Source organism: Nuphar pumila, chromosome 16 (genome assembly GCF_984573655.1).
Source record: "Nuphar pumila chromosome 16, dmNupPumi1.hap1.1, whole genome shotgun sequence".
Taxonomy (NCBI): domain Eukaryota; kingdom Viridiplantae; phylum Streptophyta; class Magnoliopsida; order Nymphaeales; family Nymphaeaceae; genus Nuphar; species Nuphar pumila.
The window spans coordinates 15,110,554-15,124,652 of record NC_143264.1 but is presented as its reverse complement, the minus strand read 5'-3'; the positions used below and the strand labels follow the sequence as shown (position 1 = coordinate 15,124,652).

General features: G+C 36.6%; 1 protein-coding gene across 3 annotated transcripts in view; it reads right to left on the bottom strand.

Annotated features, from left to right (window-relative positions):
- Window positions 1-14,099, bottom strand: part of LOC149813000 (Major facilitator superfamily protein) — a 162,887-nt gene that overhangs the window by 123,856 nt on the left and 24,932 nt on the right. The gene's annotated exons all lie outside the window — the stretch shown is intronic.

Here is a 14,099-nt window from a genome sequence, read left to right as displayed (position 1 = left end):
ATCACTCACAAGAGGACAAACGAAGAGAGATACAAAAAACAATAATATAACTATTCAACTAGCTATATTAAGAAGAAGAGCATATACAAGGCTCTGATACCATGTAATAAAATATGCAGAAAAACAAAGAGTGCGATAAGCACTTACAATACCCACTAATGAACAAACAAAAGAGGTAACACCCAAACCCACAAGAGACAACACAACATAAAAATATAAATGTCTCTTATTGAAAAAGAGAGAGAGCTCTCAAGAGTAAAAAATACAAGAGGGGTTCACCCCTATATATACACAAAAGAAGGAGAGGGGGGATGGCCTTATGGCCTTAAAAGAAGAGCCACCTAGGGGCTCCCCATGGAGTCGTTGGGAGCCCCCAAGGGTCACAAATGTGATCGTTGGGGGCCCCATCGACTCCATGGTGGGGCCCCTTTTATGTGAGCAAAAAAATAAAAATAAAAACAAAAAAAAAAAAGAAAAGAATTACAAAAATAAATGAAAAATAACAAGTACCCCTATCGGGTACTTGTGAAATGACTAAAATACCCCTAATGGGTATTTTAGACAATACATATATATAGATATATAAACATATATATAGATATATGTTTATATATATCTATATATATGTTCATATTTGGGCCTAAGCCCATGTAAAAATTGGAAAAAGTGTTTTTTTTCATTTGTTCTCTTCTTAGTTCCACATCCACACTAGAAACTCACTTTGGTTCTAGTAAAGATAGCTCATACCATAAGGGTCCAAGAGTGCTATAGTAATCCCTTACACTCATTTCTCCTTGCTTGATAGTTCGGATTTTTTCTTGAAGAAAGAATTGACGAGCAAGGTCTTTTTGAGTAAACATACCTTTCATAAAGAACCATGCTTCATTAGCCATCTGAAACTTAGCAATGTTGGCGCAAATCTTGACCTCCACATTGTTCATGAACCAAGCAAGAAGCTTCGCATGCTTAGTTTCCCAATCTTCCACTTTAGATTGGTGATCTTCAATGGCCTTCATGCGTGCATTTCCTTCAAGAGCTTTCTCTTGATCACCATCCATCTTAGTGAGTTGGAGTTGTGGTTCCGGAATGGTGCCCATAACGTATCCCCAAAGTTTTTTACCTTTGAGGTTGTTCTCCATGGCGGCGGCCCACATCATGTAGTTGGAGCCATTGAGCTTGAAGGAGAGATCAATCTTTTGTTCCCCTTCCATTTAATCACTCACAAGAGGACAAACGAAGAGAGATACAAAAAACAATAATATAACTATTCAACTAGCTATATTAAGAAGAAGAGCATATACAAGGCTCTGATACCATGTAATAAAATATGCAGAAAAACAAAGAGTGCGATAAGCACTTACAATACCCACTAATGAACAAACAAAAGAGGTAACACCCAAACCCACAAGAGACAACACAACATAAAAATATAAATGTCTCTTATTGAAAAAGAGAGAGAGCTCTCAAGAGTAAAAAATACAAGAGGGGTTCACCCCTATATATACACAAAAGAAGGAGAGGGGGGATGGCCTTATGGCCTTAAAAGAAGAGCCACCTAGGGGCTCCCCATGGAGTCGTTGGGAGCCCCCAAGGGTCACAAATGTGATCGTTGGGGGCCCCATCGACTCCATGGTGGGGCCCCTTTTATGTGAGCAAAAAAATAAAAATAAAAACAAAAAATAAAAAGAAAAGAATTACAAAAATAAATGAAAAATAACAAGTACCCCTATCGGGTACTTGTGAAATGACTAAAATACCCCTAATGGGTATTTTAGACAATACATATATATAGATATATAAACATATATATAGATATATGTTTATATATATCTATATATATGTTCATATTTGGGCCTAAGCCCATGTAAAAATTGGAAAAAGTGTTTTTTTTCATTTGTTCTCTTCTTAGTTCCACATCCACACTAGAAACTCACTTTGGTTCTAGTAAAGATAGCTCATACCATAAGGGTCCAAGAGTGCTATAGTAATCCCTTACACTCATTTCTCCTTGCTTGATAGTTCGGATTTTTTCTTGAAGAAAGAATTGACGAGCAAGGTCTTTTTGAGTAAACATACCTTTCATAAAGAACCATGCTTCATTAGCCATCTGAAACTTAGCAATGTTGGCGCAAATCTTGACCTCCACATTGTTCATGAACCAAGCAAGAAGCTTCGCATGCTTAGTTTCCCAATCTTCCACTTTAGATTGGTGATCTTCAATGGCCTTCATGCGTGCATTTCCTTCAAGAGCTTTCTCTTGATCACCATCCATCTTAGTGAGTTGGAGTTGTGGTTCCGGAATGGTGCCCATAACGTATCCCCAAAGTTTTTTACCTTTGAGGTTGTTCTCCATGGCGGCGGCCCACATCATGTAGTTGGAGCCATTGAGCTTGAAGGAGAGATCAATCTTTTGTTCCCCTTCCATTTAATCACTCACAAGAGGACAAACGAAGAGAGATACAAAAAACAATAATATAACTATTCAACTAGCTATATTAAGAAGAAGAGCATATACAAGGCTCTGATACCATGTAATAAAATATGCGGAAAAACAAAGAGTGCGATAAGCACTTACAATACCCACTAATGAACAAACAAAAGAGGTAACACCCAAACCCACAAGAGACAACACAACATAAAAATATAAATGTCTCTTATTGAAAAAGAGAGAGAGCTCTCAAGAGTAAAAAATACAAGAGGGGTTCACCCCTATATATACACAAAAGAAGGAGACGGGGGATGGCCTTATGGCCTTAAAAGAAGAGCCACCTAGGGGCTCCCCATGGAGTCGTTGGGAGCCCCCAAGGGTCACAAATGTGATCGTTGGGGGCCCCATCGACTCCATGGTGGGGCCCCTTTTATGTGAGCAAAAAAATAAAAATAAAAACAAAAAATAAAAAGAAAAGAATTACAAAAATAAATGAAAAATAACAAGTACCCCTATCGGGTACTTGTGAAATGACTAAAATACCCCTAATGGGTATTTTAGACAATACATATATATAGATATATAAACATATATATAGATATATGTTTATATATATCTATATATATGTTCATATTCGGGCCTAAGCCCATGTAAAAATTGGAAAAAGTGTTTTTTTTCATTTGTTCTCTTCTTAGTTCCACATCCACACTAGAAACCCACTTTCGTTCTAGTAAAGATAGCTCATACCATAAGGGTCCAAGAGTGCTATAGTAATCCCTTACACTCATTTCTCCTTGCTTGATAGTTCGGATTTTTTCTTGAAGAAAGCATTGACGAGCAAGGTCATTTTGAGTAAACATATCTTTCATAAAGAACCATGCTTCATTAGCCATCTGAAACTTAGCAATGTTGGCGCAAATCTTGAGCGCCACATTGTTCATGAACCAAGCAAGAATCTTCGCATGCTTAGTTTCCCAATCTTCCACTTTAGATTGGTGATCTTCAATGGCCTTCAGGCGTGCATTTCCTTCAAGAGCTTTTTCTTGATCACCATCCATCTTAGTGAGTTGGAGTTGTGGTTCCGGAATGGTGCCCATAACGTATCCCCAAAGTTTTTTACCTTTGAGGTTGTTCTCCATGGCGGCGGCCCACATCATGTAGTTGGAGCCATTGAGCTTGAAGGAGAGATCAATCTTTTGTTCCCCTTCCATTTAATCACTAAAAAGAGGACAAACGAAGAGAGATACAAAAAACAATAATATAACTATTCAACTAGCTATATTAAGAAGAAGAGCATATACAAGGCTCTGATACCATGTAATAAAATATGCAGAAAAACAAAGAGTGCGATAAGCACTTACAATACCCACTAATGAACAAACAAAAGAGGTAACACCCAAACCCACAAGAGACAACACAACATAAAAATATAAATGTCTCTTATTGAAAAAGAGAGAGAGCTCTCAAGAGTAAAAAATACAAGAGGGGTTCACCCCTATATATACACAAAAGAAGGAGAGGGGGGATGGCCTTATGGCCTTAAAAGAAGAGCCACCTAGGGGCTCCCCATGGAGTCGTTGGGAGCCCCCAAGGGTCACAAATGTGATCGTTGGGGGCCCCATCGACTCCATGGTGGGGCCCCTTTTATGTGAGCAAAAAAATAAAAATAAAAAGAAAAAATAAAAAGAAAAGAATTACAAAAATAAATGAAAAATAACAAGTACCCCTATCGGGTACTTGTGAAATGACTAAAATACCCCTAATGGGTATTTTAGACAATACATATATATATAGATATATAAACATATATATAGATATATGTTTATATATATCTATATATATGTTCATATTCGGGCCTAAGCCCATGTAAAAATTGGAAAAAGTGTTTTTTTTCATTTGTTCTCTTCTTAGTTCCACATCCACACTAGAAACCCACTTTGGTTCTAGTAAAGATAGCTCATACCATAAGGGTCCAAGAGTGCTATAGTAATCCCTTACACTCATTTCTCCTTGCTTGATAGTTCGGATTTTTTCTTGAAGAAAGAATTGACGAGCAAGGTCTTTTTGAGTAAACATACCTTTCATAAAGAACCATGCTTCATTAGCCATCTGAAACTTAGCAATGTTGGCGCAAATCTTGACCTCCAGATTGTTCATGAACCAAGCAAGAATCTTCGCATGCTTACTTTCCCAATCTTCCACTTTAGATTGGTGATCTTCAATGGCCTTCATGCGTGCATTTCCTTCAAGAGCTTTCTCTTGATCACCATCCATCTTAGTGAGTTGGAGTTGTGGTTCCGGAATGGTGCCCATAACGTATCCCCAAAGTTTTTTACCTTTGAGGTTGTTCTCCATGGCGGCGGCCCACATCATGTAGTTGGAGCCATTGAGCTTGAAGGAGAGATCAATCTTTTGTTCCCCTTCCATTTAATCACTCACAAGAGGACAAACGAAGAGAGATACAAAAAACAATAATATAACTATTCAACTAGCTATATTAAGAAGAAGAGCATATACAAGGCTCTGATACCATGTAATAAAATATGCGGAAAAACAAAGAGTGCGATAAGCACTTACAATACCCACTAATGAACAAACAAAAGAGGTAACACCCAAACCCACAAGAGACAACACAACATAAAAATATAAATGTCTCTTATTGAAAAAGAGAGAGAGCTCTCAAGAGTAAAAAATACAAGAGGGGTTCACCCCTATATATACACAAAAGAAGGAGACGGGGGATGGCCTTATGGCCTTAAAAGAAGAGCCACCTAGGGGCTCCCCATGGAGTCGTTGGGAGCCCCCAAGGGTCACAAATGTGATCGTTGGGGGCCCCATCGACTCCATGGTGGGGCCCCTTTTATGTGAGCAAAAAAAATAAAAATAAAAACAAAAAATAAAAGGAAAAGAATTACAAAAATAAATGAAAAATAACAAGTACCCCTATCGGGTACTTGTGAAATGACTAAAATACCCCTAATGGGTATTTTAGACAATACATATATATAGATATATAAACATATATATAGATATATATGAATTACATGTATTTTAACAATATCATCATCCTTAGATAAAAGGTCAAAAAAAAGGAGTAATCGGCATTTTCTAAATGAGATTCATTTTTTTCAAAACCACTATCATTTTCCAAAAAAGTTACATTCCCTGAAACATATAATTTAATGATTGAAGCCCACATCACATAATTAGTATCATTTAATTTGATGGGCATGATGGTAACTTTATCATTGTCATTTATTTTTACAAGGGTGAAGAAGAAAGAGAGATGATAAAGGAGAAAAGATAAAAAAAAAAAAGAACTCTTCTCTTCTTCCTTTTTTCCATTTTCTTTTTTTTTCCTTCCTTTTTCTTAATTTTTTGTTTATTCTTCTTCCTCATCTCGCATCTCCACTCCCTTCTTTTTTTCTTCCTTTTTCTTCCATTTTATTTTTGTTGCTTACATGTATACATGTGTTTTTTGACACACACACACACACACACACACACACACACACATATATATATATATATATATATATATATATATATATATATATATATATATATATATATATATATTCAGTTATCTATCTATCTATATATATAGGGTTAATCTAACATTAAAACACACACACACATATATATATATATCATTTGTTTTTTCAGTTATCTAACTATCTATATATAGGGTTAATCTAACATTAAATAGATTGTGTTTAACATTAGATGAATTCAACCTTATTAAAATAACCAAAATACACTTAAAATAAGACATTTTTAAAAATACATGATTATTTTTTCAGGTCAAAAAGGTTACTTTGATGGATTCATGAAGTTACTTTTTTGGAAAAGGTGTTTGACTTTTTAGTTCTCTCCAAGTTCAAAAGACCTATCATTGACTTTTTTTTAAAAGGTGTTTGCCCATAAAAGTAAGCATGCATTTTCAAAAATATCATTCTTTTAACGGTTTTTAGTCATTTTAATAAAGTTGAATCCATATAATGTTAAACACAACAAATTTAATGTTAGGTTAACTCATATATATATATATATATATATATATATAAGAATAAGGTCCATCCTATTCCCTTCTTTTACTTCATTGTTAAGACCCTCCAAATATCAAAGTTTTAGTTATTTTATGCTAAATTTGAACCATTAGATGTGTTGATCAGTACTTATTTATTGAGAAACAAGTGTTGTTTCAAATTGATTTGATGTAAAATAAGTGATCTTATGAAATTTTAGTATATCAGCCAAAGATTTTTTTACCTCTCAAAAATACATGTATGATCATAAAGATGCTTAATCAATCACATATGCTCAATTCAATAACAATCATAAACACATCCAATGGTTAAGATCAAGTATAAAACATCTAAAAACTATAATTTTTGGAGGGCCCTATCAGTGACCTAACAAAAGGGCAAGATAATCCTCATTCTCTCTATCAAGTATAAAACATCAAAAAACTATAATTTTTGGAGGGTTCTATCATTGACCTAACAAAACAAAGGGCAAGATAATCCTCATTCTCTCTGTCAAGTAGAAAACAGCTAAAACTAGAATTTTTGGAGGGTCCTATCAGTGACCTAACAAAACAAGGGCAAGATAATTCTCTCTCTCTCTCTCTCTCTCTCTCTCTCTCTCTCTCTCTCTCTCTCTCTCTCTATATATATATATATATATATATATATATATATATATATATATACATATGCATATACATATACGGAGAGAGTAATCGGATGGTGTGCCCAAAGTTTTGGTGTATGTTCAATATTATGCAATTTCATGAATTTTGCAACATGTTACACTAAATTACACACTTCATCCATACTTACAATCATATATTTGTTACTAAATTTAACTATTTAATTTAAAATTTTTGCTTTTCTTGATGTTTTATTTTTTTTGTCCTGCCTAGGGCTCGAGTAGCCCTTTTAAAGGTCTTCTGACTAGCACTTTTGATAACTAAGCTTTTATCTCTCTTGAACTCTTGTGACATTACCATGAAAGAGGACCGAGATAACGTTGTTATCATTCCAGTGAAACTAAATGACTCCAACTATGTGATGTGGGCATCAATTGTCAAACATCAAATGTAGAGCCAAAGTCTATGGGGTTTGGTAGATAGGACCGAGAAAGTGCCCAAACTCAAGCTTACAAAGATGGACAATGGTAAAGAACTGCCTCTCCAAGGAGACGATATGAGCAAAGTCTTTGCCGAATATGAAAAGAAATTGAAGGAATGAACGATGGGTGATTCCAAAATTATGGCACGGCTCATCAATAGTGTTGATAGAGAGCCTTCTAGGTTAGCCAAATTTGATTTTGCAAGTGATACTTGGAAGTATCTCAAAGATACAATCTTTAAAGGACATCGCTCAAGTATGTAATCTTCAATATAAGGTTAAGAACATGACTCAAGGAGACATGAGCATAAGAGAATATTATATTGTTCTTTCATTTGGGATGAGTTAGCTCTTTTAGAGTCTAAATGACATTGTCACATGGACATAGAGCTCCGTGAAAAACAAATTAATATGGAGCACTTTTATAAATTTGTAAATGGACTTAGACCCGAAATTGAAGGTACAATGTCCGCACTTTTACATAGATGAGGTGTTCCCTTCATAGTTGAAACGTTAGAATAAGGAAGAAAATAAGTTGAAGAAACCCACCTCATCCAAAGATAAAGACTCTTCTTATATCTAAAAATATTCCTAAAAGTTTTTGGGCTGAAGTCGTGCTTATGGCGGTTTATTTGATTAATAGAATGACTTCAAACATTCTTGAAAATATTTCTCCTATTGAAAATTTATTTAAAACTCCTCCCGACTATAAAAGTTTAAGAGTTTTCCGTTGTAAATACTTTGTCCTTACTAACAAAAATGACAAACTTTTCGCTAAAATTATTCCTTGTGTATTTTTGGGATATGCTAAAAATCAAAAAGGGTATAGATGTTATGAAATTAAAAAAGACAAAATTTATGTTTCAAGAAATGTAACTTGAGAACGAAAGTGGATTTGATAAAGAAGAATCCAAGAAACATTATGGCAATTCCTTTATTTTTCACCTTACCAATGAGCATGGTAAAGTTTTTGACAATGATAGTATTCACGAGAACAATGATGATGGCATTCATGATGTGCATGAGAGTGACAATGAGGGCACTTATTATGCACATGAGAATTGAACTGAAAGTCTTAATGACAGTTGAATTACATAATAAAGTGCATACTTACACTCGTTGTACTGAAAATCATCTTCCATGTGCCTTAGAAAGATATTCTCAAAATCAAGACATAGATTCATCTAGCATTAGAAGATCCATAAGGATTTCTAAAGCCCCGAGTAGATTTGTATCCGATGACTCCTTTAAACCCAAATATATAGTTTGTCTTATAGTCATCCACTCATATGTAGAATTGTCCTCCTATAATGATGCTAAGAATCATCAATAATGGATTAGAGCCATGAATACTGAATTAGAAGCTCTTAAAAAGGCAAAAACTTTGAAAATTTAAATATTACCAAAAGAAAAGAAAACCATAAGGTGTAAATGAGTTTAAAAAGTTAAAACTAAAAGTAAAACTAGACTTGTAGCTAAAGGGTATGATCAAGAGTACAAAATAAATTATGAAGAAACATTTACTCTAGTTGTTCGAATGACTATTGTTAAAACTCTTGTTACTATAGCATTAATTAAAAAATGGTCTATCTTTAATATGGACGTTCAAAATATTTTTTAAAATGATAATCCTAACGAGAAAGTTTATATGGAACCTCCCCTAGGATTAAGGTTGACACATGGAAAGGCTTCACTTGCAGAATGCCTTGTATGGCCTAAAGCAAGCCTGTAAAGCTTGGTATGGTTGATTCAGTAGTGTGTTGATTCAACTAGGTATTAAATCTTGTTATACTGACACTGTAAGACACTTGCATAAAAAAATGGCTTTGGATCCAAGTTGGATCCGACTGGATCTAACCCGGATCCGAGTGGCAGAACCCCTCCTATAAGGGGGGGATTTCTTTTTACGAAACCGGAAACCCCGAGCCCCCGACGTCTCCCTGAACCACACCGGACCCCAACACACTCACCTGAGCCCCGACCCTCCCTCGCCGGAGCCCCTACTTACCTCTGAGCAACCCGAAACCCCCTCTTGACTCTTTGTTTCCCTCTTTCCCCCTCGTCTCCCTTTTTCGCACGCCGGCGCAAACCCCCTAGACACCCTATAAGTCTCTCCCCCCCTCTACGAACCTCTCTCTCCCAAGTTGAAAAGCAGGCCAGACCCCCCTCGTCTCCCCCTTTCTCACGCTGACGCACGCAACCCCGATGCTCTCTCTCTCTCTCTCTCTCTCTCTCTCTCTCTCTCTCTCTCTCTCTCTCTCTCTCTCTCAAGCAGCGACACCACACGGGTGCCACTGTTCCCATTTTTTCAAAGGTGATGGCACCACTCGGGTGCCACCCTCCCTCTTCTTCGCTGATTTTGTTGGCAGATCAGAGCCACCTACGGTGGTGGCTCTGGCTCGCCAGGAGGGAGGGTGTCGAGCACCCTCTTCTCTTCTTTTCTTGTTCCTTGTTTTGTCGGGCAGACGAGTGGTGGCTCTAGCTCGCTAGGAGAGAGGGTGACGAGCACCCTCCCCTCTTCTCTTTTTTTTCCTGTCGACCAGGTGGGGCGGCCGAAGCCGCAGCCCACCCCCTACTGTTTTTCTCTCGTCAACAACCCAGCCAGGAGAGAGGGTGTTGAGCACCCTCTCCTTCCTCCTCCTTTTCGATTCCAACAGCAACCAGAGGTTGTTGCTGCTATGGTAAGGGATAGCCGATAGTGGGTGGCTGAGGCCACTCCCCTACTGCCCCTTCTGTCAGACCCCCCCCCTCCCCTTTTGTTGAAGGACCAAGCAAGGTTTGGTCCTGTCACAAGGTTGGGACCAGGCTGGGCACGGCTTGACCACCGCGCCCACCACCCTGTCTGCCTCTCCCTCTCTCGTTGGGTTGGTCGAGTGAAGGGACCAAGCCAGGTCCACCCAACACCCACCCCTTTGATCACTGCACCAAGCTACAGCGATGGCAACAAGGTTGCCGCTGTATCTGTAACGCCCCAAAATTTCAACTTGTAAATTTTGAAATCATTTAGAGAAAACCTTTCAAAGTTCAGGATTTTAATCTTTCAAATCGTAAGTGGAAGCATTTTTCTTTTAGAGAGGAAAACAAGTTGACAATTATGGGCACGTTAGCTTACAAACCACTCTTACTTACAGAGAATAGCCAGGATGCCAGCAAAAAAAGGGTGATCTCGAGCTATGTTACATCGCGTCATCGGCTGTATGTAAAGTCTTACTTGGCACCTGCTCATAAAATGGGTCAGTTTCATAACAAACTGGTATGTGCACAAATAAACAATGTAGAATAAATAAAGTAGGACATCACAAGATAAACAATTTATTTCATTAAAAGCAGTAATAGCATCTGTAATTGCGAGAAATTAAATCTGAGCATCATATGCAAAGAACATCTAAATTGAAGGAAAGAGACAACACAAGATATAAGCAATATTGTGTGCAGTTAACTAGCATGGTTAGCTAATTAATACAAGTAAAGAAAGAACAGACCATCAGCAGTCATATTCATTCATATATATGTACGCACGCATGAAAATATAGTTGTTCTTATCTCAAGATTCAACTATTTTATTTAATTCATCCAGAGTCCTCGTGTGACTTTTCCCTAACTTGGGCGGTTGCATCGCTGCGTGCGCCTACCAGTGTCCATGATGCGGAGCTCGGGCCCTTGAGCACGAGCGGGACCTGTCGTGCAATCTGCGTAAACGAGGAACACTTAGTAGGCCATCAAACGAAAAAGAAAAGGCAGGGCACCAGCCTTGCCCGCCAATCCACAAGGAGAGGAGCAGGGTTGCACCCCTGCCTGCCGTAAACAGTCAATTATCACATGAATTGATTGTAAACATGTTTCTAATTATCCTTATTTCTTACGCATAGCTGAAAGCTGCATATATGAATATGCATTTAGAAAGCATGTGAATTATGGCATGTTATGGTTTTTGCTTAGGGAGCATCGATGATCGTAATGAGTCATCGTGGGCTTGGTAAGCCCTGAGCATTGAGTTGCTCTTTCTTTAATCATCTCAAATGCGTCGCAAAAATCATATTTATTTTATTGCATTATGTTCATATTGTTCTATGCTTTTCCATGGGTGGTGGTCCTGAAATGACTCTCGTAGGGGTAGATGCGAGCTTTTGCTCTGCTTTTGCATGCTAAATTTCAGAACTTCATAATTGGCTTTTAATAAAAAGATAATGAATAAGAACAGTGTAATATATGATCTAAGATCTCCCATCGAAAGAATGGGCATCTTAGAGATTCGGTTTTGGGGGACCACGAGGATACAAAAACTCGGTGTACTTTACTTATTACCCCTGAACTCGATATTGAGGTTCTTTCTCCTGGCCACGATTATAAGGAGAGTCTGTTATTTTACCTGAGAGTGGTGTGTTCGACACAGTTGTTGTTTTAGTATACCAAGAAAGTGGTACTTGTGGGCATGGAGGGTCCCTGGTGTCCCGACATTAGATATGGAGGTCTAATGTTCCGAAGGTGATTCGGTAGAAGGCTAAGTTTGGAACCGAGTAATAAAATAAACTTGTGTGCTAAGTTACCCTAAGAACCCTACTTGACCTCGAAAAATTTCACTCGTTTGGTGTATCCACAGGCAACGGTAATTAAAAAGAGCAACTTAAATTTATGCATTTAATAGGGCATGCATGTGGAAAGAAAAACTTTAAGGAAAGATAATAAAGTGTTCATGCATTGCACATAAATCATGCATATTCCTGTTATACATTAGATCATGCATATTTACTTATTTCCTTAACTGTTAAATGTTGGTAAATGTATAATTTGTTTCTTAAAGCATGTTAAATGTCTTGCTTACTTAAATTGTGATCTCTATTATTGATTAATGTTTCTTCATGCTTAATAAATGCTCCATGTTGCATGAATGCTTAATTGAATTATGTAATTGTCATAATTGTATTCCTCTGAATTATTGCATGAAATATAATTTGTATTCTTTATGCTCATTTATTTCATTAGAGGAACTCATACGCAGAATTTCTCGAATTTCTGACACCCTCTTTTCGTAGTTTTTCGTAGCCGCAGAAGATCAGTGAAGCGACTAGCTTATGGGAGAGCTACGGGTGTCACATTTTTGCTAGACAGTTCACAGAGGGACAGTGTGGCTCAGTCTTCTTTTATTTCCTTTTAGTTTCATTTAGTTGTTACTGCACCTGAATTTTTCATTTATGCAATTGTCTCGAGACTTATCACTTATTATTCAATAAAGGTTTCGTTTGGTATGGATAATAATTGTAAGCTCTATTGTGGTTGGTTGTTTTATCCAATTGAGAGTGGAACTGTAAAGGCCCCGGGTTTCTGGGAAGATTTTCGCAATAGTTTAAAAAAAAATCTGTATTTTTAAGGAGCATGAGTTGGGGTCGTTACAATAAAAGTGGAGAAAGGTAGAGGGGCTAAGGGCTAAAGCGCCAAGAGGGTAGTGGAGTTTCATGATCACTATAAGTAATTAATTATAGTTCTAATAGTTAAACTTTCTTAAAATAGTTTTATAAGTAATTATAGTTTTGATAATTAGGATTAAGTTTATCCTAGATTAATTTGTTGAAAAATTTATTATAGTTTCTATAGTTAGAGCTAGTTAAGTAAATAATGAATTATATTTTTCTGTAATTAGATTTAGACTTTCTTGAATTAATTTCATAATAATGATTATTATAATTTTGATAAATTAACTTTTTGCAAGTAATAATGATTAATTACTTTCCATATTTTCTTAAATGATTAATCTTTCACAAATCATGAAGTTATATTGTTATTATGTGTGGTTTAACAACCTTCATCAAGCTAAACTAAATTTCTCTAGGTTGCTTGTGAAAAGTCATTTGATTTTCAAATTTGTTTCAAGAAGTAATTAGCTAAACCTCTTATGAATTTGATTATTCTTGTAATTGTATGCACATGTCATTTTTTATTACCGTATTATCTCATACTCACATCAAGTTACAATTCAAGTTACCTTAATCTGGTTCAGGTTTTAGCTGGATTCAGATTTGGGTCGGGTTTCAATGAAAAACTCGATACCGAACCCGAATCTGATTTATAATCGGATCCAGATTTGGCTACTGAATCTGACTAATAGGGTTTGGATTCACGTCGGATGTCAGGTTGCATCCGACCCATTGACATCCCTACTCTTAATGTCATGGCAGGTAAAATAAAGTACATTTACATTGTATCTTATGATGCCAGCTACTTTTCTTAATATTCACTTTTGTGCTTGATAGTGGTAAAAGATACTTTTCGTAGCGAACCTCAAAAAGTAAAGTGAAAGCAGTTGGATATGCAAGTGCCTCTTTCCTACAGTTGTATTTTCTCGTTGCCATGTATAAGAAGCCTCTTAGTGTTCAATGAACCCCAAACTTTATCCAGTTCAGACCTTCTAACAGTGTTCCAATCAGCATAAGTAATTAGTTCAGATCATGAGCTATCACTGCCCAGTAAAATATCTAGCTGTGAAATTGAACGTAGAGTAGTAGACCTCCAGAAACTCCACCTGTGTATGACTGTTTAGT